The following is a 25,239-nucleotide window of genomic DNA, read 5'->3' on the forward strand; positions in this document are numbered from 1 at the left end:
TATATCATGGTCTAAATGTTGTTTTTAAAGTTTTCTATACATTGGTGTAATTCTGGTAGAAAATACTAAATAAGACGAAAGTGGTATGTGGACTATTTTATATGCAAACTCCTCTTTATGTCGTTAAACCCTGGAAACTCTTAACAGCCATTACCAAAGACGTGATGAAAAGCTCTGAAGTAAGGGACTGTTCTTTACTTGTGAGAGGGGAGGGGGCGGTGCAAAAATGGGAAGGCATGTCAAATAATTTCCACATCCCCAGAGCAGTCTGCAATGCAGGGATCAGCACCTGCTACTCAGAGGTTGGAAATTCCCAGTTCCCAGTCAGAAGTTTAAACTCGAACACACCCTGAGATCGAATTTCCAACTCGGGAACTCTGAGCAACCAAGCCCGACTTACAAATTCAAGATGGCTGCCGGTCACATACATGGTGAACACTCTGCTAAAGTACTGTTTATAGCAATTTTATCTTATTTGTTTTACATTAGGTCAGCCTCATCAGCAGCATTCATCAGTTGGAGTGCATGATGGTTTTGAAGCTGTCTATAATCCAAAAGTGCAAGGGCAACAAAGGCTTTCTTGCGGGCATCCATGTTTTTTTCAGACTTGTCCACCGTTGTCAACTTGAATGCAAAAACTGTTGTCAACTTGGAGGTGACGTCATTCCCACTTCTGACTTCCGACCTCTGAGTACAAAACAAACGCACCATCAGTGTCCGAGTATGCCAAGTTGAAAAGGGTCAGGCACCTGATAAGGTTCCCCCCTGGGTGCCTTGTGTTGTGGGTGTTCTGGACACATCCCACTGGTAGGAGGCCCTGGAATAGGCCCCAGAACATGCTGGAGGGATTTGTATCTTATCTGGCCTGGGAACACCTTGGGGTCCCCCAGGAAGAGCTGGGGAGATGGATGTCTGGGGTGCTTTGCTTGGCCTGCTGCCCCCGTGACCCAGCCTGGATGGATGGATGTCAAATCAGTTAATAAGCACTGGGGAGAGACTTATGAGGGGGTTTTCCCTCTCTTAATGTAGTGTTAGTGTGTTAAAGATCATCCTTTGTCCTGTCTTCTATTGCTTATCTTAACCAGCAGTGACCACTAACGGTCCATGATTTACCCCTGACAGTGTGTGATATGGATTCTGCATGTTTGTGTTGTATTGTCTGTTTTGTTGTACTCATGACAACTGTCTGTATTTCAATCTGCCCCTTGGGGACATTAAAGTTTACCTTACCTTACCTTACAACTTTAAAGGGAAATTTTGGTTTATTTCAACCTGTCTCCTATCGTCCTAAATTTGTTTCAAGTGACAGCCGGGGCGCATAGTAGCGTCAGACCTGTTAAAACGTAAGTGAACGGGCATACTTCAAGTGCAGAGTTAGTCCACTAAACAAGTTTTTTTTTCCACAAAGACTGCCTCATATCGTTAGGATAAATGTCAGAGAACATATAGAAAACAACATGTAAATGTGTTGTCTTACCTTACCGGTGTGCTGCCACTGTTTGTTTATCCCTCTAGCTCTGCTTTCCAAAGCGCAGCAGAAATATATCTCGCCAGCTCTAGATAAAGCCCAGCTGGATACTAGTCCAGGTGGAGGTGTCTCGTCCTTGGTCACATCCAGATCTTGAAAATAAGGCTGCAACCGGTCCCATTCCTTGCAACAGAGGCATTCCTCTTCTGTGGGCATTGGTGTACAGCATTCACAGGTACACCACCAATCTCCAGAGCTAAAGCCTTCCAGCAGCCATTCCTCCCCTCTCGTCCTCTACCTGTTGCGCCTCTCTCTCTCTCCTCCTCTGTTCTTCAATTTCATGAAGCTCTTCGTCAGTGTATTCTGGCTCAAATAAATAAGGGCGGCCATCAAACTCTGCAAAATCAAATTCCTCCTCCACAAAGTCGAAGTCTGGCAAAAAGTCAGCCATTATTCTATAAATCTTTCATAGAATAAATGAATGAACTTTTCAGGCTACTGTCCGGTTCTGCTTTGCAGCGGTTGCTGCTTGTTCTCGCGATATTTCTGCTGCACTTTGGAAAGCAGAGCTAAATGGTAAACAAACATGGCACTACGCCGGTAAGGTAAGACAACACGTTTACATGTCGTTTTCTATATGTTCTCTGACATTTATCCTAACGATATGAGGCGGTCTTTGTGGAAAAAAAGCTTGTTTAGTGGACAAACTTTGCACTTGAAGTATGCCCGTTCACTTACGTTTTAACAGGTCTGAGCTACTATGTGCCCGACTGTATCTAGGCTAACGGCTAACATGCTAACTATCATTTTTATGTCACTGGTCACTTGAAACAAATTTAGGACGATAGGAGACAGGCCGAAATTTCCCTTTAAATGGCTGTATTTTGTATTTATTTTACCACCAACTTTAGAGTTTCACAACCTAACCCCCCCCCCCCAACCAAAAGTAAACCATTTATCATAGCCAGAAACTGTAGAAACAAGAAATACAGTTGCTGGATTGTCAAATTTCCAACTGTCCTTGAACACATTGTGTGGGACAAATGTCTCTGTCAGTAAAACACACAACCAAATCTAAGCTTAAAATAGTGATAGTTTGTCAATATCATTTTACTCTACATGTCTCATTTAAAGTTTTGCATTTTGTTTCCACAAGAGTGAAAAACCACAGCTTTTTTTCAACTTCTGAATTTCATCTCTGGCATTGTAAATAGCCTATCAAAGGGTACATATTTAAACTCTAACAACTGGTTTATGGTGGAAGGGAGCTCATGCACTATCCTTCAGTCTCTCAGGGAGGCTAAAGAAAAATATTTCTAAAAGAAAAAAACAGAAGTCACACCCCAGCCACCCTCTCATCCGATAAGTAAAGAACAGTCCCCAAAATGATCTGAATGCTTCTTCCTTCACTGTTATAATATTGTAGAAATGTATTAAATTAATGTATGCAATGTATTAAATTGACTTATTTTGTATTTTTACCACCTTCATTGTGTTTGGCACATGTATTTTGACAGTACCTCAGTCTAACAAGCAGCACCAAAACGAAACCATCCCAAATATTTCGCCCATAGGGGGCCGCAAGAAAATCGTCAACAAACAGCACGTGTCAGCCTCTCGCTTGCCGTACTTGGCTCCGCCATTGTTTGACAGTCAGGTCTCGTTGCTAACCAGAGGCTTTCCTGGTTACCCCACTCAACAAGAAACAGCTGAGAGAAACTTCCAAGTGTCGTGTGGATATCTGCAGGGCGTCTTTCAGCAGCACAGAGAGCATGAGAGAAGACAGACAGCACAGCCAGGTACTTTTCACACTTCCTGTTTCACTTCTGAGGTGCTAACTTCCGACAGCTGTAGTTAGCGTTAGCTTCTCTCTCAGTAATGTAGCAGCTGGAAGTTTATAGTGAGGCTCAGTGTCGTAAAAGTTGAGTTGAGTTTGTGCCACACACGAAGCGCTATGTTTAGTGTCATCTGAAGCGCCATGTAGCCATGAATGTAGTCAAGTTAGCGGGGTTTTGTCAGGATACGTAACGTTAAGTTAGCCGACTTATCTAACTGCTGTTTCTATGAATGAGGAGTGTGACAGAGGAGCGTTGCTTTTAATGCAGCTGCAGTGAAAACACCTCTGGTAAGCACAGTTTTGTCTTTAAGTTTAATGCAAAATGAGTCATACTGCAGGTTAGTCCTGGGCTGTAGGTTTGTGCAGTTTAAATGCTCTCCACGACATGTGAAACTAGTACTTCACTTGAGTATTTCCACTCTACACTCCTTGTACTTGCTCCTCTAAATTTCAAAGGCACACATTGCTTTTTGTTCTCTACTAACGTTACATTTATTCGACAGTTTTAGTTAGTAGCAAAGTTGCTTTGCAGCTTTTGATTATTCATACCAAAAATAAATCAGCTAATAAATGAAGATGCATTGATGTTCATCTTCAGCAGCTGCAACATGCTTTAATATTACAACTAAGTAACATGTATGACTCTGCATAATGAATACTTTTACTGTTGTGACTTCAAATTTATTTTAATGTCAGTACTTATTTACTTCTAATACGGTACTTTATTAAGACTGTAGTATTGCAACTTTTACCAGGGCAATGTCTAACTAATTGCTCCACAACTGGTCCATCCATCCATCCATTTTCATTTCAATACTTATTTACTTCTGACAGTTGTAGTATCACAGCTTGTACTGAAAGTATAGCTGACTACTTCCACCACAACTGGTACTGTAATCGTCCCAACTATTTGCTTTGATATTCTCTCAGTGTTGCAGAGTAGGATTTTGTTCGAAGCAGCTGCAGTGAAAACCGTTAAGCAAATTTTTCTCTTTCAACTGAATACAGAAGTGAGTCATACTGCAGGTTAGGCCTCAGCTGGAGGTTTGTGCAGTTAAAATGTTTCTCTACACTTCTCTTTGTCTATAAGACAAATTACATTTACTCAAGTCCTGTACTCAAGTACAAGTTTTAGGTACTGTGCCTCACTCAATTATTTCCATTCTATCCTATTTTATACTTTTTGTACTTTGTAGTCTCCTAACGTAAAATTAATTTGAGAGTTTTTGTTTGTAGCTTTGTTGCTTTGCACATACAGATTATTAATACAATATATTAATCAACTAAATTAAGATGCATTGTTGTGGATGAAGCTAGTAGAAATAGCTTCATCTGTACCAGCTGCAACATGCATTAATGTTATAATTAAGTTATCTGTGTGACTCTAAAGTAGGCCATTCTGCATAATGAGTACTTTTACTGTTGTTACTTAAAACATATTTTGATGGTAATACTTATTTACTTCTGACTGAATATGGCAAGACTGTAGTGTTGCAACTTTTACTGAAAGTATATCAGACCACTTCCCCCATGACTGGTCTTGTAATGGTCAAAACTTTTTTCTGAGATATTCTCTTTCACCTTTAACGTCCATTAATCAGCAGGTTAGTCCTCCTGAGCTGGAGGTTTGTGCAGTTAAAATGCTTCTCTCCACATCAAGTGAAATTAAGTTAATTAAGTGCTTTACTTTAGTATTTCCATTCTATACTACTTCTTCTCCATGTTTACTTCTAGTCCACTAAATTTCAGAGGCAAATATTGCACTTTTTTTTTTTTTTTTTTTACTAATGTTAGATTTATTTGACAGTTTTCGTTAGTAGCCTAGTTGCAGTATTCACAATATATTACAATGTATTTCGATGCCAATACTTATTTCCCTCTAACTTAGTATTTCAAGATTTCAAGATTGTAGTATTGCAACTTTTACTAAAAGTATGTCTGACTACTTCTTTCACGACTGGTCCTGTAATGGTCACTATTTGGAAGTACTGTCTCTCACCTTTAACACACATTTTAGAAGTTGATTTTGTATTTTGTACTCTACTAACATAACATTTATTTGACAGTTTATGTCAGTAGTTACTTTGCAGATTTAGATTACTAATTAAGTATTTCTAGACTGTAGCATTGGTGCGTTGGACCACTGTTCCTTTTATGGTCAAACTGTGATGTAGAGCAGCATTCAGTAAAGTATTTTGAGCATAGATGACAGTTGATTACGCCAATCACGGCAGACATAGTGGCTGGATTTAGAGATTTTAATGTTTGAGATGCCTCCAGGTGGGAGACCCAGCATTATTATATCTACTCTATCATGTTTTGTACCTTATTTTTGGCAGATTAAAGCTATCATTTTCAAACAATATAAGGCTACACAGGCTTGGCTATTATAACTGAATACATGTTTGTAAAAGGCCACCATTGGTGAGAAAATTTTAATCTTGGCAAAAGTACAGAGAGTGTGAGACATGTCGCTTTGTTGAGATTTACTTAAGGTTGACATCTGGTTACAGCACTGACCTTTTGTCTGGCACAAACAGAGGACCAATTTAGGGCTATAATGCAATCAGCTGTGATAAGGCAGTGTATCACGACCTGTAAATGGTCCTGCTCTGGCAACCAGGTCCTGATCTGGACCACCAGTGGGCTGTCATTTCTGGTTGTATGGGGGTTTAGTGAAAGTAAAGTGGCTTTGTTGTGTTGGCCTTATCTTCCAAACAAAAAAGTAGTTAAATTGCACCAGTTTAGTACTCGACTATGATGCTTACTAACCAGTGTGATACAGTTGCCATAAATATTTTTTTTTTAATTTTATATACTTCATTAATCCCGAGGGGAAATTCAATTTTTCACTCTGTTGTCAATTACACACAGGTACGAACACACACATGCACAAACTGGACCTATACATGCACTAAGTGGAGAGATGCCCATGACAGGCGCTCCGAGCGGTTGGGGGGTTCGGTGCCTTGCTCAGGGGCACCTCGGCAGTGCCCAGGAGGTGAACTGACACCTCTCCAGCTCCATATTTTGCACCGGACGGGGACTTGAACAGGCGACCCTCCGGTTCCCAACCCAAGTCCCTATGGACTGAGCTATAGCCGCCCCAAATAGATAGTAATAGTATGCCCCCCAAAATAGATACTAATAGTCATGGGATCATGTTAGACCTAATGAATATTTTCAGTACAGATCAAATTTTTGATTATCTCTCAGATTTAACAATTGATTTGTTTAGTCGACAAACATGCTTCTAGAGCCCAAGGTGATGTGTTCAACTTGCTTGTTTCGTTCATCCAACAGTCCAAACAGACAAAGAATGTCAATTTGGGTTAATTTACCTTTTTCGACAGCCCAACACTCATTAACCTGCAGCTAACCGGTTATTTTTGAGAAGCAAAGTGATGTAAAATACAAGAAGTGCCAGGGTGACATTGACCAATGCCTGGGGCAAGTAAACTCTGTATTCAGGCAAGGGCATGTGCGTGTCCTCCTTTTTTTTTTTTTGCCCAGAAGCTAATGCTATCGGTTGTGCTAATCCAACAATGGCTCTGGTGCGATTATATCATTTTCACAAGCTTTGTAATCAAGCCTTGAACTGATAAATCCGACACTGAATGTCTTCTAATTATTTATCCATTTTACTGTGTTGAAAACTGTTAGTCATTAACCATCCCCACCAGCCATCCATGGTGCCTTGGGTTTAGTCTGTTGACCAATCAGAGGCTGTGTTCCTAACTTGTCAACCAATCAGGGGCTACGTGTCTGACTCTGTGTGTCTGTTGCTATCAGGCAAATAGAGGGCAAGTGGCTGGGATGTGCCAGGTTGTGGTAGTTTCCTCCAAGAAGTTGCATCATGGCGCTCCCAGCGGCAGTGACAAGTATATCCGGTGGCTGCCCTGCTGCACCATTCCTCACAAACTTCCCCCAGTTATAGTGTCCTGTATGTCTCATTTTCCCCATCACTCCTGCACAATGCTTGGTGGTGAGACAGACTCATGCACATAGCTCAGCTGGGAAAGATTAGCTTCAGCGATACAGCATGCAGTTGTTTTCAGATAATGTTACATTACAGACAATTGCTTCCACTTGTGAACACAGAGTTTACTTGTTCCAGTCAGGGTTATTTAATGTTTAGTCATGGCATCTCTTGTTGTTCAGGTCATTATGCTTTTTTCCCCTTAAAATTAAGCTGTAAGTTGCCAGTTAATGGGTGTCGGGATGTCGAAAGCAAAATTACTTAAACTCACACATCCCTAGTATTTCATTGGGTTTTTGATTGTTTGAGGAACAAAACAAGTCATTAGAAGACAAGAAACATACTGGGCATTTTCCACTATTTTCAAAGTTTGTAGACTAAACAATAAATTGGAAATTGATGGTGAGGTTTGGCATGTTTGCTGCTGGACCTTTCACCCCAACATTTTGATCATTTGTTCGTTCCATTTTCCTTGTTTTTGTTATTTCTCTCTGCACTGCAAAGCACTTTGGATCATAAGTGTTGTGTTTAAAGTGCCTTATGAATAAAGCAGAGTTAAATGATTAGGCCTAGTTGATTATCAAACTTGTTTTCAATTAAGCTGAAAAACTAATTCATCAGCCAACTAATGTTTCAGCACTGGGGTCAAGTAGTAAATCGTTGGCTGTTAAAAAATCTGAGGAACGCGGCTCCGCTCAGTGCAGCAAGACAGTTTTATGAGAGCTGTGTGAGTGATATGGAAATAATAAGAATCACCATTGTGGTACTTATCTAAATGTTCAGGCGACCAGCCTTTGATGAGGGCACGAAAGTGGAGAGCTTGCCTCTAAAAATATGGAAGATCATTACCGGAGACACCTCTGCAAATACATTCATTTCCAGAAGGGCTCATGATGAGGTGCATTTCTTTGGTGAGATTTGAAGGATTACTGAGTCATTAATGGTAACCTAATGCCAGTGATATATGGGGTGTCATACAGGTCTGAACATCTAAGTCCAATAATGAGCTAAAGCATGTCTTCCGAGGTATAATCCTAAATCTTGACTCCACATTTTGCTGTGAGAGGCGCTGTTGATAGCAAAGGTTAATCCACCTATTGATTAAAAATGGAGGATGCCATTTGTTCTGGCCCACTCTGAGTCCCTGTTGTCGGAAATACAACCAGAATCTGGGCAGGAGAGATGATGTTTGAGTCGCTTTAAGTGAACCAGCTTATTCAAGGGGAAGCAACTGCATAGGTATTTCTGTCTGCTGCAGAGCTGCGAGCCAATATACATGATGTTTAATTTAAATTTAGAAATTTAATGTATTTTCTGTGGAAATTTTCTAAGAGCAACGTGGTGATTCGTTAAAGGACTGTGCAGTAGATGTGTAACTAGTTCATTTCTTAATCAGAATGAAATATGCAACTATGCGTGCAGTCCTAGGTTTAATCAAAAGACCCTGCCTATGCCCTGTGTGCTGAAATGATTAGGAGATGAAATGATGTATTGATTGTCAGGAGATTAATCAGCAACAGTTTTGGTTATCAGTTATTTTTCAAGCGAAATTGCCAAACATTTGCTGCAGGGCTGCAAGTAGCAGTTATTTTCTTTATTGATTAGTCTGCCAGTTATTTTCTTGATAAATCTGAAGTCTATGAAATATCAAGGAATAGTGAATGAATGGCATTTAGAGTTTCTTAGAGGCCGGTGTGATGTTTTCAGTTCACTTTGTTTTGTCCAACTAAAAGACTAAAACCTTACAATATTCAGTCAGTTGTCATACACTCACCGGCCACTTTATCAGGTACACCTTGCTAGTACCAGTTTGGACGCCCTTTTTAATTCTTGGTGACAAGGTCAGCAAGGTGCTGGAAACATTCCTCAGAGACTTTGGTCCATATTGACATGATGACATCACACAGTTGCTGCAGATTTGTCAGCTGCACATCCATGATGTGAATCTCCCATTCCACCACATCCCAAAGGTGCTCTATTGAATTGAGATCTGGTGACTGTGGAGGCCATTGGAGTACAGTGAACTCATTGTCATGTTCAAGAAACCAGTTTGAGATGATTTGAGCTTTGTGACATGGTGCGTTATCCTGCTGGAAGTAGCCATCAGAAGATGGGTACACTGTGGTCATAAAGGGATGGACACGGTCAGCAACAATACTCAGGTAGGCTGTGGTGTTTAAACCATGCTCAGTTGGTACTAAGGGGCCTAAAGTGTGCCAAGAAAATATCCCCCACACCATTACACCACCAGCAGCCTGAACCGTTGATACAAGGCAGGATGGATCCATGCTTTCATGCTGTTGACACCAAACTCTGACCCTACCATCTGAATGTGGCAGCAGAAATCCAGACTCATCAGACCAGGCAACGTTTTTCCAATCTTCTATTGTCCAGTTTTGGTGAGCCTGTGTGAACTGTAGCCTCAGTTTCCTGTTGTTAGCTGACAGGAGTGGCACCTGGTGTGGTCTTCTGCTGCTGTAGCCCATCTGCTTCAAGGTTGGACGTGTTGTTGGTTCAGAGATGGTCTTCTGCAGACCTTGGTTGTAACCAGTGGTTATTTGACTTCCTGTTGCCTTTCTATCATCTTGAACCAGTCTTGCCATTCTCCTCTGACCTCTGGCATCAGCAAGGCATTTTCGCCCAGAGAACCTTCTCTCATGGATAGTTTCTCTTTGTCAGACCATCGGATCAGCAGTTTCTGAAATACTCAGACCAGCCTGTGTGGCACCAACAACCATGCCACGTTCAACACATTAATGGCTGATTAGCTATGTGCGTTAATGAGCAGTTAAACAGGTGTACCTAATAAAGTGGCAGATGAATGTATATTAGAAATGGTCACATTCAAGAGAAATAATTGCTGATTAATCAATCAACAGAAAATTAATCGACTAATCACTGCAGCTCTACTTAGCTGCTTCCATCTTCTCAAATATGAGGATTTGCTGCTTTTCTCTGTTCTATATTACTGTATGTGAGATAAATATGTTTTGGCTCTGGAAGCTATATACTGTATATGAGATTCTGATGAGCAGATTATCTCAGCTTTATCATGTAATGAATACTAAGCAAAAACTTCTGAGCGCAGGTGAAATCGATTGCAGCCACATTTACCAAATTGATATTTAATTCTGTGGCATTTCCAGAGTTCAGTATTTCCAGGAAGAGCCCTGTTTCATTACAGCCGAGCTCCGCTTTTATTCAGTTTGTCATGTGAAGGATTAGGTTCAGAAGTTTACCTGCCTCCTTCTACTTGGGCCTGATTTATTTAAGCAGCGTTGAGGACTGCAGGACCAAGATGTAATAGGGGTGTCAATATTCCTCATGTCAGCAGGTTGTGCTTCATTAATCTGTCTGATTGATCCAGCATCCATGTGGTTCCATGACCTTGCTTTGCACAAATAAGAACTGCAGCCATGCCAGTGTTACCTGATCTACTGCCTGCCTCGTTAGTGATTGATCAATATCACGCGGACTACAAACAGCCTAGCACCGGAAACCAGGGCTCTTCCGCTCTTCTTCCGGAGGCAAGAACTCCAGGGTTTGCCTACAGTCTCTACATTCACTGAATGTAGAGACTGTATATAGAGACTGTTCTAAACATAACATTTCTGGGATATTTTTAAGTTAAGATAGCCATTTTTAATCTTTAACTTAGGCGTAACCATATCAAGGCACATGCCAAAATAAAATTAATTTCAAACAGGCCTTTTAACCTTAAAGAAATCGTTATGATATTTTTAAGAGGGGCTGTATGGGTACTCAGTGTATTATAGGGCTGCCCCTGACTAAGAATTTTCCTAGTCGACCAATAGTTGTCATTTAGGGCCATTAGTCGACTAGTTGCCTGCATCTTTATGATATTAAATGATATATTTTGTGCGGAGCAACACAATGGTTTGAGTTGAAGGTGTGAGAAAGAATAGTATCAGTAACATTGTTAACACTGTGCTACATTACAGAGAAATACAAAACCGTACTAATGAACCTTCATTAATATAGGCCTATATTTTATCTACAAGTGCACGTCACACACTGAGCGAGCCGCCTGTTAATGACGCTGTCGGCAAAGCAGTAATGATTGTGCTAAGTGGCTAATGGGCATGTAGCTACTTCCATGTTTCAGATGATACGTCATGTTTGTAGTCGACCAATGAAGATGAGTTTACATATCACCTTGGGTTCGTCCTTCACCTTCTCAAAATGATCCCACACTTTGGATTTCCTGCCTGACATGTTATTAACTAGCCTGTGGAATAACCGCAGGTACCAGCTCTGGAAATTAGAGGTTGTACATAGGGATGTCATAATTATAGATTTTCTTGGTACGATTATTGTCAGAGAAATAATCACGGTTTTACGATTATCACGATTATGCATTAAATAATTTCACACTATAAATGTGTAAAATCACATGAACACTCCTTATAGATCCTTAAGTTTCATTTATTTCCATGCCAACATAGCAAAAATAATATAGCAATGAAGAAAAGCAACCAAAAAGTAGTGTGCGGACTCTACTTTTACTACATGCCTCTTTGTGGTTCAGCAGTCTAAGTTTTTTCTAGGATGTGTGTGTCTTTTTGTTCTCTTTAAATTACAATTACACAAATAAATTGAGAGCATATCTCGTGCAGTGTTAATAATAAATGAAACAGACATCGTGCTGGAAGGACAAGTCCAACATTTACTCAACACAGATGGGAGGAAGGAAAAGGAGGTAATACTAATGCTAAATGTTCACTGACTGAGGAGCTTGAGAAGACATTACGTATATCTTCCACATTGCACACTGACACTGAAACAGTCTGACAACTAAAAAAAAAAGGATTTGAACTTGTAGCAGTTGAATATATGAAATGTGCCTTTAACATGGTGTATACTGTGTCGCCTAGCAGCAACGTCATCAAGCAACGCCTGTTATGATTTGAGTCTCCTGAGCGCACCCAGCGCTGGTCGGACGTATATATGTGCTCCTGCTTTTTCTCTTATCTCTCAACACAACAGTGATGGTTATAAGTACGTGTGGCGACTATTTTGTTCATGTATGAAAATGTAGTAGCCGTACAACCGGGCTTGGTAAGCTTGGAGTGTTTTTAAGTTGATGTAAAAATAAACGACAAGCATTTGTGAAATCGTGAGTCCACTCCACAGCAGTACACTGCTTAGCTTCCAACTCCAGCCTGCATCTCCCAGCTGACAACTACTGTATGTAATATACTGAATATGGATAAGTACCTCACACAACCTCACTTCAAAAGATCCAAACTATCCCTTTAATCATCTGTAACCATGTAAACAAAGCACAGACAGCCTACCTTGCAGCCCATCAACCTCGATATGTGACTGATGATGACAGCTTATGATTGCTTTGTTGTCTTAGAACACAGTAAGTAGCATACACCATTACTAGAATTTGTTAATAGCACACCAGCTTGTTTCTTTAAAATTTAACTTAACTTTTACTTTTATGAAAATTGAAACTTTACATCACAAATCTCTCTCTCTTTGTTATAAAGGCCTTCAACATCCATGTAAGAAAGAATTTAAGTTTTTGTCATAGCACTCGATTGTACTAAACAGCTCTAGCACTCATGGTTTTTATTATAAGTGAATTTGTCTGCACTAAAGTTCCGATCTGTCAGTTCAGTTAACTTTCTGTGTTCGGTAAGGTGACCCTGGCTGTTGGAAACAGAACTAAGTTTCAATAAAAATGCAATAGCCTTACATTTGAAGTCAAAAGCTGAGCTGCATACAAATCTAGGATACTTTTTCACTTTGGAATGAAGATAGCCATTTCATAATACCAACCTGTGCTGTCAAAAGAGATTAACAATGGTGGCCGGCGATTTGTGCTGCGCTTCCGTGTACGTCGGACTTACATGAGCACAGAAATCATTCCTGTCACGTCGGTGTTTTGTGATTAATAGCTGCTCCCTTTCAAAATCAGTGATGGCTCTGTGTTTTTTAATTGGAAAACACTTCATGAAGGAAAATAATTGAGATGCTGAGTTAAGGATTCGGCAGGATTACAATGACACTGCCCATACAATTGTGTGCAATATGTGCGTGGACGTGCATATTCACCGGTCACTACCTCATTTATATTGTGATGGAGAGGATACATTTATCTTCATGCCCCTAAGGGCCACGAGGCGGAGTTATTGATGGCTGATGTAAAATAACCCTTCCTCTCTACATGAACCCGTCTTTGTGAACACAAGGAGAAATGGGCTGTTTTGCTTCCTTCTGCAATCTTAATTCAGTTTATTAAAATGCATTACCATAACAGCACACCCACTTTCCACCATATGGTCAATATTTTTATTACTTGAAATTGCTGCGAGTGGTGGGCAGTCCCTCTGTTTTTCAGAGCCCACATATAAAGTGTGTGTCATGTCCTTGATAATCAGTGTACAGCGTAAGAGTAGCTGAAAGCTTGTTTAGGAATATTAATGAGGCATACAGGTTTACATGCACATAGGCTGGATCGAGAGTGCCGCATAATTAAAAAACATGCAGTTCTGCTGTGCAGCATAAAACCACTTTGTTTTTTATAGCGCATGTCAATCACGAACGAGACAGACATTTTGCTGGTGTTCCACAGAGTGCTGCTATTGTAAAAACTGCAATTGAACTTCAATATTTTGTTCGTGCTGAAGGGGAAGCTGTCAAAATCCTGTCCAAACCTTCCTGCTACAGCAGTCCCAGACCAATACGCTGCTCTTCGCAGACACAGTACAAAAGACTGGAGGAGACGGTTAATGGAAAGCTGTAACGCAAGTTCTTTTCACTCAATGTAAAGCTATTAAGCTGTCAAACATATCAGTATCTACATTGAAATGTTTTTAGAGCTGGCATGATTGATCATTAATCAGTTAGATGATTGACAAAACATTAATTTAGGTTGGTAATTAGTCAGGCAAAAATGACAAAATGTCAAACACCGTCGATTTCCAACTTCTCCCGTGTGTTTTATGTGATAATAAACTGCATATTTATGGGTTTTGGACTGTCAGTGGGGACAAAACAAGCAATTTGAAGCTATCTCTTCTGGCTTTAGAATGAAAAATAAGAATAATCTATAATAAAAAGAAGCTGCTGTGGGCGCACTATGTATCATTTAGGAAATATAAATGTTGGATCAGGGATAGCGCAGTTTTTAAACAACTTTAGATAAGTAGTAGGGGGCAGAAAAAAGAGTAGAGTTTCTCCAAACAAGGACAGAGGCATTGTTACAGTTTTAAGCTTTTGACTTCAAAACTTTAATTATAGCAGCTCGTAACACCGCATGTACAAACCAATTATTCAGTTGCGTTAATTAGGTTGATGTCACGGGTCTAAAGGATAGAACATCAACATGTCAGCGCCCACTGCTCTCTTGTAATATCATGTAAACAAGTCCTCTTTCTCAGAAGCTTTTAGACCAGTGTTCAAGGAAGGTTTATCTGCTGTTGACAAATGCTTCATTAATAAGTAGGATGTCCCAGTATTTAATTTGGTAAACAAGCACTTACGCTACGAGCGGTGTAGGTCTGTGACATCATCTGGCTAATTAATGCGACTGAGTAATCATCAGGCACACCTGGTATTTATTAGCTGTTGTTTCCTGCTCTAATTATTGTTTAAAAGCCAAAGCAGAAGCTTAAAACCTTCTTCCCCTCATATATGAGTTGGATTTCAGCGGATCTCATTCTGATGTCCGTGCATGTTATTTAAATAGTGCTGCCTCAAGATGATAACGCCCACTAATCCCATCATTAATGTGACTGTAAACACTTGTCAGTCTATTACAGCCCACCACTGACCTTTCACTTCTTAATATTAGCGCGGTGTTTTTGGTTTCAGTCTTATTTGTTTGTTATAAATTCGAGATCGTGTCCTTACTGTGTAAAAGTGCCCCAGCACCATTTTGATTTCAACCGCTAAATCTGTCTGACTAGACTCTCCTGCCCGAGGCCATCTTGCTAAACTTAGCCTGGTAGATGGCACCATGTTGGGAACATTCCCCATGTTCCGAACCAAATTGTTTTTGTCCCACTTCGGGTGAGGAAAGGTGACATTTCTCATTATGAGAGGTTTTATTGACCCTCAAGGGAATTTGGGAGCTGGATAAGAAGAGGCAGGCAGTGGGAGGGTGCCATCTGAGCGAATCAATAAGCCTGTGTGTATTTTGGGTTCGTGCATACAGGAGCTCCCCACCGCAAAACAACAAGTGAGTGGATTAGTAGAGTAATATGAAGAGTTGTTAGCAGATAGTATCTATGAATTAGTACATTGCAAAACTATATGAGTAATTTGTTTCCAACACAATATTATAAACTAAACTGTGACAGTTAATGTCATCCTTACATGTTTTGTTACCTGAATGTACAATATGTAATTTTCTGCCACAGAGGTATCTCAGTCAATACAGAACAATAACAAAAGACGAAGCAATGCAGTCAGTTTCTCCTGGTTAGGATTCCCCTCTGTTCATTGTTCAGGAGGTTTTTGAAGGGAGCTGAATTATTTGCAGAGGCCTTTCCTCCCAAAGATAAAATCTCTGTCTCTCAGGTGCACTTTGGCTGTTGCAGAGGGCCTACCAACCCAGCTACTGCTAATATGTGCTCATCTTTTTTCTATGGTAACTTAGGATTCAGACGTACAAAAAGTTTATAGTGGGAGGCGATTCATCTGCAGAGATCTCCTCACCTCCAAAACAAATGCACCCCGTGATGTACAGCGGTGAAAACGCTGAATAAAGCAGTTTCAAGTTAAAAATCAGTGTTTCTCCGACACTTTTCGGTATGGCAGGGGCTGAAGCCGAGCTGCTGCTAATGATTGCTCAGCTTGTTTCTCTGATAACTGAAGATCCGGACATCCGCTGACTAAAGTCCTTCATTCAGTTAAAAAACATAGTTAAAACGACCAAGATCTGAAAAATGTATCATAAAAATGTGGCTTAAAACTGGACAAAAAGTCAATTTATGACATCTTTTGGCAGACAACCACAACTCTTATTTATTTATTTTTTTTATTAGGATCCCCATTAGCTGATCACTGATGGATGTGCAAAGGTGATATGACACCACTGACAGGCAATGGCAACCACATGACATGAACTGTGTCCTTGATTAAGATAACAGATGTACCTGGGTTTAAACATTGTTGAAAACATTTTGGATAATGTAAGTACACAGCTCAACAAAATATATAACATTTGTTTAGTCATGGGTGGCATGGTGGTGCAGTGGTTAGCATTATTGCTTCACAGTAAGAGGGTTCGTGGTTCGGACTGAGGGTGGGGGGTTTGTATGTCCTCCCTGGGTACTCCGGCTTCCTCCCACAGTCCAAAGACATGCAGGTTAGATTAATTGGTGAGTCTGAATTGCCAGCAGGGGTGAATGTGAGAATGAATGGTCAATGAGAGAGTGAATGTCTGACTCTATGTGTCAGCCCTGTGATAGTCTGGCGACCTGTCCAGGGTGTACCCCGCCTCTCGCCCAAAGTCAGCTGAGATTGACGCCCGCAGCCCCTAACATGATAAGCGGTTACAGAAGATGAATGCATGAATAGTCTAGTAGTTTTTAGACTTTTTAATGCTGATTTCTTTAACTGTATAGTTGTTCTTTAAACTTTCCTAAAAAAAAATTACAACATTTTCCCACCTGTTTTATAACGACCACTAAACTAAAGAAACATGGTTAATCCCCGCGTTGCCATCATGAAAACCGGCCAACACATCATGTCTCATGTGCCCTTAACCAGTATGTTGGGGGACTTAATTGTGTTGATTGTATTTGATTATATTTAATTGAGCCCTTTACTGTTGAGTACCACACAGTGCTGGGTTCAACTTAATATTTATTATTTCTGACTTAACAGAGATACAAAGTGCACACTTAGCCATAAGGGGACCTTGATTTGAATGAGTAAAGCACTTTAGACCTGTTTGATTGCTCGCTGAAAATTGCAATAAGAAAACATAGCAGTACAGCTTTTATTCAACTGATGCTAATAATACACAGTATGGTGTCAGAGGTCTTTGTGTTTTGTATAATATTCTTTGAAAAAGAAGTGTAACTGTAAATGTTTGAAAAATTCAGATGCAGGTTACAGCCAACAGGCACTGTACAACTGTGTGTCGCTAACATGCTGCTGGGAGTTGTCATTATTGAAACAGCGCAATATGCTGATTAAAAAGTATGATGTTATTTCTCATTTCAAAGCTCTGTTAATTGAATGTTTTCCTGCTGCTGCATCACTCCAGCTGTACTCACTCTAAAGATTTTTTCTCTCTTGTCAACTTTATGTGCACTGCAGGGGTTAAACCAAGGGCAACGTTAATGTGCAGAAGAAGACATTCGGTTGGCATAGTAACTTAATTATAGTCACCCTCCTTGTAGAGGTCTAATGTTACCTTCTGTTCCACTTCACTCAAATGGCTGTTAAAAATAAATCTATTTCACAACTTTAAACATCACCTACCTTTCCGGTATAAAAATAAACTAGCTTAAATGACAGTATGGGAGCATACGCTGTACTCCTCCCAGGAGGCTTAAAAAATAGAGCGCTTGGACTCACTTGTACTATGAGTACCACATGGGATATGCTGTAGGTCTGCTGTATGTATGAAACGTGATGAATGAAATTTTCATACTGACCTTGCAGTAACACCCAGGATAAATGCAGGAGTGTTGCATTGCTTTGGTTTTGCTTTCAGGGCATCACCCAGTGCTTGATAACAGGTTCCATTTAGTCCTTAACTCTCACCTGCTATACAAAGCCTATTTTGTCCTCAGGCATGCTGAATTGCTGTTGCAATTGGTCCAACCGCCTCAATGTAATATTCTTTATCACTCCCTGTGGTCAGTCATTTAGGCTATGTAGCTTTCAGCTTTAGGGTAATTTTCCTCACCGGATCTCAATGGACGCTGATCTTATGCGAAGTCTCCAAAAGGTGTGAAGTAAATTAATTTCATACCCCGGTAGGTCTGGAAGCTGCAGTGACATTGACAAGTAGGGAGGTGGATGTGCTTTCAGTTTAATCCAGCGCAGGGAAAAATGCAGCATTCATCACAGTTAGACATAATCAGATTTCAAACATTCACAACTTTTCAAATGCACAAGCTGAACAACAATGCCGGCTACCTTTTAGGCTTTGTTTTGCACTGATTACCTGAGCATGTGACGCTGACCTCGGTGCTTAAACCCTTTTTACTTTTTCATAAGAATGAAAGCCACACTTTTAATCAGGCAGTGCTGATGATGGGTCATAATTTTGGCGATTGAACTGAATCTTCAGTTGTAGTAATGAGCTGTGAGGACTTTGATTATAGCTAAAAAGTGGTCACAACATCATTGCGTACTTTACCCTTGGCTATCATGTCCTGTATGAAATGACATCTGCATATTTCAAGCTAATGGGAACTGGAATTAGATACAGTCATTTCGTAGATTAGTTGTCATCTGTCTGTCTTACCTTCCTGGGCTTCATTTGAATGTGCTTTTATTTGTTGGTGTTACATTCTTAAAAAAATCTGTAGCAGGCTTGCAGCCAGACGTACGCCACACACTGCATTCCTTTATACGGTTCCTCTCAAGCCTATCAAACACTAAAGCTTCGAATGACTGTACAGCTGAAACACAATGTTACCCTGGTAGATTTTGTAAAGATAGGCTTGGCCTTGTCACTGTGACTTTTTGATGAAAGATAGCGGCTGATTAGCTGCCAAGACATTTGAAATGACTCCAGCTCTAAAGCCAGGATACAATTCTGACAGAGCTCTGTGTCTGAAGCAGCCAGACATCTGGATTAATGTGTGAAAGGATTTGACTGGTTTTCCTCCCTCGGAGCGCTGCAGTGCTGATATCAGAGATGGATGGGTCTTTAGGCATTTTTATTCTTTGGTTTCAGCAGGTAACTCAGTCAAAGTTTTACTTCTTCCATGAATATATTTATCTGCCTAATGAATGGAAATGAAAACAACCGGATTTTCATAATTGTTATTTATTTATCAAACAGTATAATACTGAAACTTCAAAATACACAGGAGAATTATTTGTGTAAATGTTAGTTATATAATTCTGACACAAAATTAAGCTCTGTTACCTGTGTGAGTAAATTTTAAAAATGGTTTCAGTAGACGTATGGGGGAAGAAAACTATAATTCATGAGGGCTGGCAAGTCAGTATTCCCTATTACAGTAATTAGACCTAATGAGGGATTGCATTTATCTGCTCCGCCAGCACACTGTACATGAAGGCCGTGTGCTGTTGGCTCTCATTTAAAGGAAGTGTCCATCTTTCCTTCAGCTTTTCAACATTATTAAAAACCTTTTCATCATTTTTTAGTATTTAAACATCATTGCTATCATGCCTTCTTTATGAGCCCTCTCAAAGGGACAGGCTTTGACATTGATCAGAAATACCTCCACAGGACCAAGACATACATGTGACTTGTACTGTGCCTTTCATGCTTGTGTGTTAACTGTGACATTGGCTGTTCAGTAAAGGAACAAAGGCATTTCAAGGTGGGACTTTAAAGTCAGGATAAAGCGTATTGAGTTCATCAAACCACAGAAAAATGTATTATTAACCACCCAGGCAAATTTGAATGATTAAAAAGATATACTACAACTATATAATTAGGCTTCCAAATTGTGAAAAAATTAGCAGTGTTCTCTGCTCTGAGAAGCAGGGAATGGTCTGCCGCGACAAACTTTCGTCAGCAACTAATGCAGGGGCACAAAACACACATACCCCCTGAGCCAAAAAAATGACCTGCCACCCAGCTACAGACTCTACTTAGCACCACAGTAACATAGACAACCCTCCGAGCCGAAGAACCAGACAGCCTCTCGTTCAGCAACTAACGGTTGCTAACGTTTGCACAAAGCAAACACCCACAGCAGTGAGCAGTATGTTTGCAGGGTGGATAGCTGAAAGACTGAGACTTATTGAAGGCTATTTAGTTTGTGTTTATAAAACTTTGGCATCTAATAAGATGTTAATCATGTACTTAAAAGACTGAAAGAGCTAAGAGAGCTCGTGGAACGTAGCAAACTCAGTGCTTACACACAGGACCACGTGTCTGTATACATGTTTTGTTTTCTGTCATGTATATATCTTTTGAAAGAAATCACTGATTTTGCTTTGCTTTGACTTATAGGATGCTTTCAGACCTAGAGTTGTATTGCTTTGGTCCGAATCAGGGACTAAATTTGTTACAAAGTGGAGTAGAGTTGGTTCGTGTTCTTACGGCAGCATTTACAAGCAGACCAGATAAAATGCCTTGCACGAGAAAGCTGCTCTTGATAGATGAATTTCCATGCGGAAAAAACCCAGGAAGTAAACACAACATTGAAGAAGAGTACACTTGCAAGATAAATGTGACACTTTCTAATGTCACAATGGAGGGACAACTGCGCAGGTTGATTTTAGCGCTGCTCATCGTGGACTATATTGCTGTCATTGTTCATTTTAGTCAAACCATACAGTTTGAAAACGAGGCGCGGCTCCAACTAGAAAACAATGTTTTGATGCATTGGATGTGCTGAATGTGCATATTAAGTCAGTACAGGAGGAGGTGCACACTAATAATCCTCTGGAACTGTAACATGCTCATGTTTAACCCAAACAATGTGTCATGTGACTGCAGTTGGTTCAGATCCAGGTCGGAACACGTTCTCACCACAAACGAACCGCACCAGAGTTCGTTTGTAACCGGACTGAGACCACCTCTTCAAGAAGGTCTCGGTCCGGTTCTTTCGGTGTGAGTGCGAGTGCTGTGTTCACACCTGCCCAAACGAATCGCACCTAGGGGGCAAACAAACTTGAGTTTGATAGAACCGAACCAAACAGAGCAGGTGTGAAAGCACCCTAAATTGAGGCTTGGAAGTTTCTTTTGTGAGGTAGGGCATTCACACATAATCCCTTTTGGCAAAATCTTGAATTCTTATCTGTTTGTTCTGAGCATTTATTCGATTTACTTTGATTCAATACAAAACAACTTTGTTAATCCACAGAGGCAATTTTATTTTGGCCAAACAAAACAGACAAGAAGCAGGCATATGCACAGACAGATATCAGCAAGTAAAGGATAAAATGATAATACAACTAAAATAAATGCTCACGATAAAAATATATGAACAAAGAAATAGTCCACATGGCAGATAGGCATTTAAGTATTTCCTGTTTTTCATGTGCCAAGCTCCAGACAGAGCAAAGAATTGTTCCTCAGTCCCTTGCTCACCAGGCGGATGGCTTCTGGGATGAATGATGCACTGTGCCGGTTGGTGGAGCACCTGGGGAGGCACAGGCGCTGCCCAAGAGGGAGCATCTGGAGCTGGGGGTGGAGGACACGGGTATTGTGCCACATGCTGTCATGGGCCTTTGCCCTGACCTGCTGCTCATTGAATAAGGCTAAGCTTCAGAGCGGCGCTCCAGTGATTTTGGAACAGGTGTTCACAGTGGTTTGGAGACACTCTCTGTTTTTGACAGTGACGGATGGGAAATGAAGGAGAAACACAGAGTATTCTCAATAAAGAAGCTGTGGAAGGTTTGGAGGGATGGGTTTTTGGACACTGAATGCATTCAGTTATCAGAGAAAGTACTGACGTTGTTTGCTTTCTTAATTATAGCTTCTGTGGTTTGCTCAAACTTCAAGGTGTTATCAAAGATGGCACCAAGATAGTTATACTGGTCTACAACATCCACCTCCTCCCTGTGTAAGACTTTCTCTGTGTCATACAGTAGCAGCTCTCTGCTTGTACACTGGTTTTCTACTGTGTATACTCTGGAGAGCTAAACATATAAATGATATTAGGGGAATGTTTTCTCCAGCATTTAAAAGATGCTGTAAATTACATTTAATCACCGCTTTAATATGCAGTATGTTTCATTTAATATATGTTTATGTGAGGCTCAGTAGCTAATGTTAATTGGCAAACTAAATAGTTTAATGTTTCTTAAGTACCGATAAATGGGATTCAGACAGTTGTCTAAAGGCACCATTTGGGAGAAGTGCTTAATATTGTGGTCAGTAAGAAGGCATTAAGGATGTAAGGAATCTGTATTGGGCTGAGGAAGGGACATCCTCAGCCAGTGGCAGCCAAATATGAGAAATTCAGAAGGCAGATATAATGAGCGGATTAATGGGATTACATAATCTGCTGAGAGAAACCATAAGTGTGTGGTTTTCTTTCTCACTCTCATCTGATGAAGATGAATGTGATGCAGAATTCACTCTGACTTGAATGTCTTGCATAATAGGGGTGTGAGAAAATATCGTTACACTCGAGTACTGTCATATTATGTTTTGTGATACTGTATCGTTTCTCAAAAACACCAATAATTTCTTAAATTTACACACAGAGATTCATGACAGTGGTTCATCTTGTGTTGTGTTTAAACTACCAACCACTAGATGACAGTGTTGTAATCTATCTTCAGCCATAGGGGTGGACGATATGACCCTCAAATAATATCATGATTTTGCAGGGTATTCTTGCGACAACGATATTCTTGACAATATGACATATATAGTAGAAAAAAAGATAACAGAACTATCACACGTTCACATATATATAGTTTTTTGTTGAGCTGTGAGCATCACGTAGGTTTACATTACAAAAGGTTTGTGACAAAATCGCATGACGACACCGACTCCAGTGTGCTCACAGCAAGAGAGGAGAGGGAGAGACGCTTTGCTGCTGCCAGAGGAGCCGCTGACTGAGTTCCCTCTGAGCGGTAAGTCACTAAAAGAGTGAAAAGTCCAGGAGGGTTGATAAAACATTCAGGACGCCACAATTTATTCCACACTACTGAAGCTGCTCCTCTTTTTGGAACCACCGTGGAGTTGCTAATTATGTCGCTTTCAGCCATGCTTGTTGTTGCCGTGGGTAACATGTCGTCAATATGTCAACAAGTCGAAATATTGTGAATATCATGATATGAATTTTTTATATGATATTAAAAAATATACCGGCATTATCGTGAACGAGATGATATAGCACACCCCTATTCAGCCACTTACTCATTCTTTTCCACTTTAGCGTAACAACACATTGCTAGCAGAGGCACAAAGGCCTGTGAAAAAGGCAGAGTCATAAAGGGCACACAGCTGGCTCCAAAAATTAGTAACAAGTCAAATCAATGTATCTCTTTGCTTACAGTATGGTAATATATTGAATTATACCCCCTGTATCGTGATATGTATCGCATCGCCAGATTCTTGCCAAAGCACAGCCCTATTGAAGAAGCTGCATTCTGTCCGAGCCTTAACCTCTGCCTCGGCGTGAAGCACCACGAGTGACCGTGGCTTTGGTTTACCTGGGAGACGACTGACAGCTGTTGGAATGAGAATGAGGAGTGACACGGGCAATTAAAGGGCGAGATTCAGCCCAGCCTGAGCTTCTGATCAATGCACTCCTATTTAGAGCTGGCAGGCTAGGGACCAGCACTCCTTTTCCAGACTAATAAAGACGGCACAGAGAGCAGCTCCTGGGCTGGACTGCCAATACTTTTAACGCCCCCATCGATTCTCATTACTGTTAATGGTTTCTTTGCAAGTGTGAGCCGGATGTTGAGGAGGATGTGGGTGGGCATGGATGTAGTCAGAGATTTGGGGCAGAGTCATCATATTATGACCCTGGTGAGCAGAATGGCTCAGACAGTGTCAAATTTCAGCGTGTTGACCGATTCCTGTAATACAGCGTGTAAAAAAATTGTCACTTTGCTGATCATAAGAACCTCTAAACTCCACAGGAAGCAGGAAAATGTGAAATCACAGAGTGAATTTTGCAGGAATCTTTTTAAGACTTGCTCCAGACCTCTGATTTGCAGCCCATGGTTTTTTTTTTTTTTTCAGCTTTTGGAATATGTCTGGTAATATGCCCGTTGACGGCTGTTTCAGCCAGTTAGAAGAAGAAGAAAAATAGTGACTGACAAAAGGCGGCAAACGTTGACGAGATCATTGCAGCTGCATTTCTTGTTTTCACTCCAAATACAAAAATAATAGCTCTTAAATCGACATATTTATTTGATCAACATGAAAAATTGCGACATTAACCGTTCTTAGCAACCTCTTTAGAGCTGCTACTGATTGGTTTGCGTGAAAGAAAACAAGGAATCAGCAAACAGGAACACTGTCAGGCTGAAGTGAACAGAAGTGGTAATTCAGTCTGATTATCACACCAAAAAATAAAACCACATAAGTTTGGTTTCTCACAACAAAACAAGCACACCTATTTACCCGCCTGTTGTTGTCTTTGCCTACTGAATTCCTCAGATTTACTCCAGGGTGTCCTTCATCAACACAAAGTAAATTCCAAACAGCTGTTTTAATCCACATCCAAAGAAGCAGCTTTTATATTTGTGCATAAAAACCATATAAACTCCAGCCTTTGGAGATGTACCCATTGTAATAGAGCAAGAAGGAGGAAGATGAAAAATACATTGCATTGTTTTTAATGCCCTGAAATGATCCACTTCCTGCCGGGTCTGCAGCAGCTTGTGATGATGATGCTCTCCCTCTCTTGTGCTGTGGGAAGTAGCTCTACCCATTTTAGTGGCCTGTAGAGCTGAGTGTTATATTCATTCTTTGGCTCTAATTAGCGAGGAGCCTGGGTTGTAATGTTTCTTTGGGGTTATGTGATTCTTATTTTGCTTATTTTAGGACAATTCTTTATACAGTACTCTGCTGTGGTCGGCTGCCTGTGAGGGTTTTCTTCCTCACTCAAATGTTCTGGGATTACAGCAACATTGTCTGCTCATCATTTCAGCATTCAGTGCTGCATTAGAGACTTTCACACCGACAATTGCACCGTGGAAAAACAGCACGAGGGGTTGTGCAAGTGTGAGCATTTTGCCACAGGGTGCAGGTAAAGAAGATGAAATACAAACGAGTGAGCCCAGAATGAAGGTTTAAAATGCAAAGACAGTGGTGTATGTCCTTGTACTCCTCTGAGCTTT

The 25,239-nt window shown here is 40.5% G+C and overlaps 1 protein-coding gene across 2 annotated transcripts in view; it reads left to right on the plus strand.

The window, feature by feature from the left end:
* Positions 1-3,108: 3,108 nt before the first annotated feature.
* The window catches only part of LOC125894527 (ecto-NOX disulfide-thiol exchanger 2-like), a 277,435-nt gene continuing 255,304 nt past the window's right edge, over positions 3,109-25,239 (plus strand). The window contains exon 1 of one of the 2 annotated variants that reach the window (XM_049585992.1): positions 3,109-3,267. The gene's annotated coding sequence lies outside the window, so the exon portion shown is untranslated. Of the gene's footprint in view, positions 3,268-3,317; positions 3,594-25,239 lie in introns of those variants that run through there. The other variant, XM_049585993.1, reaches the window with a different exon arrangement.

The sequence above is a fragment of the Epinephelus fuscoguttatus genome, linkage group LG9 (genome assembly GCF_011397635.1).
Source record: "Epinephelus fuscoguttatus linkage group LG9, E.fuscoguttatus.final_Chr_v1".
Lineage (NCBI taxonomy): Eukaryota > Metazoa > Chordata > Actinopteri > Perciformes > Serranidae > Epinephelus > Epinephelus fuscoguttatus.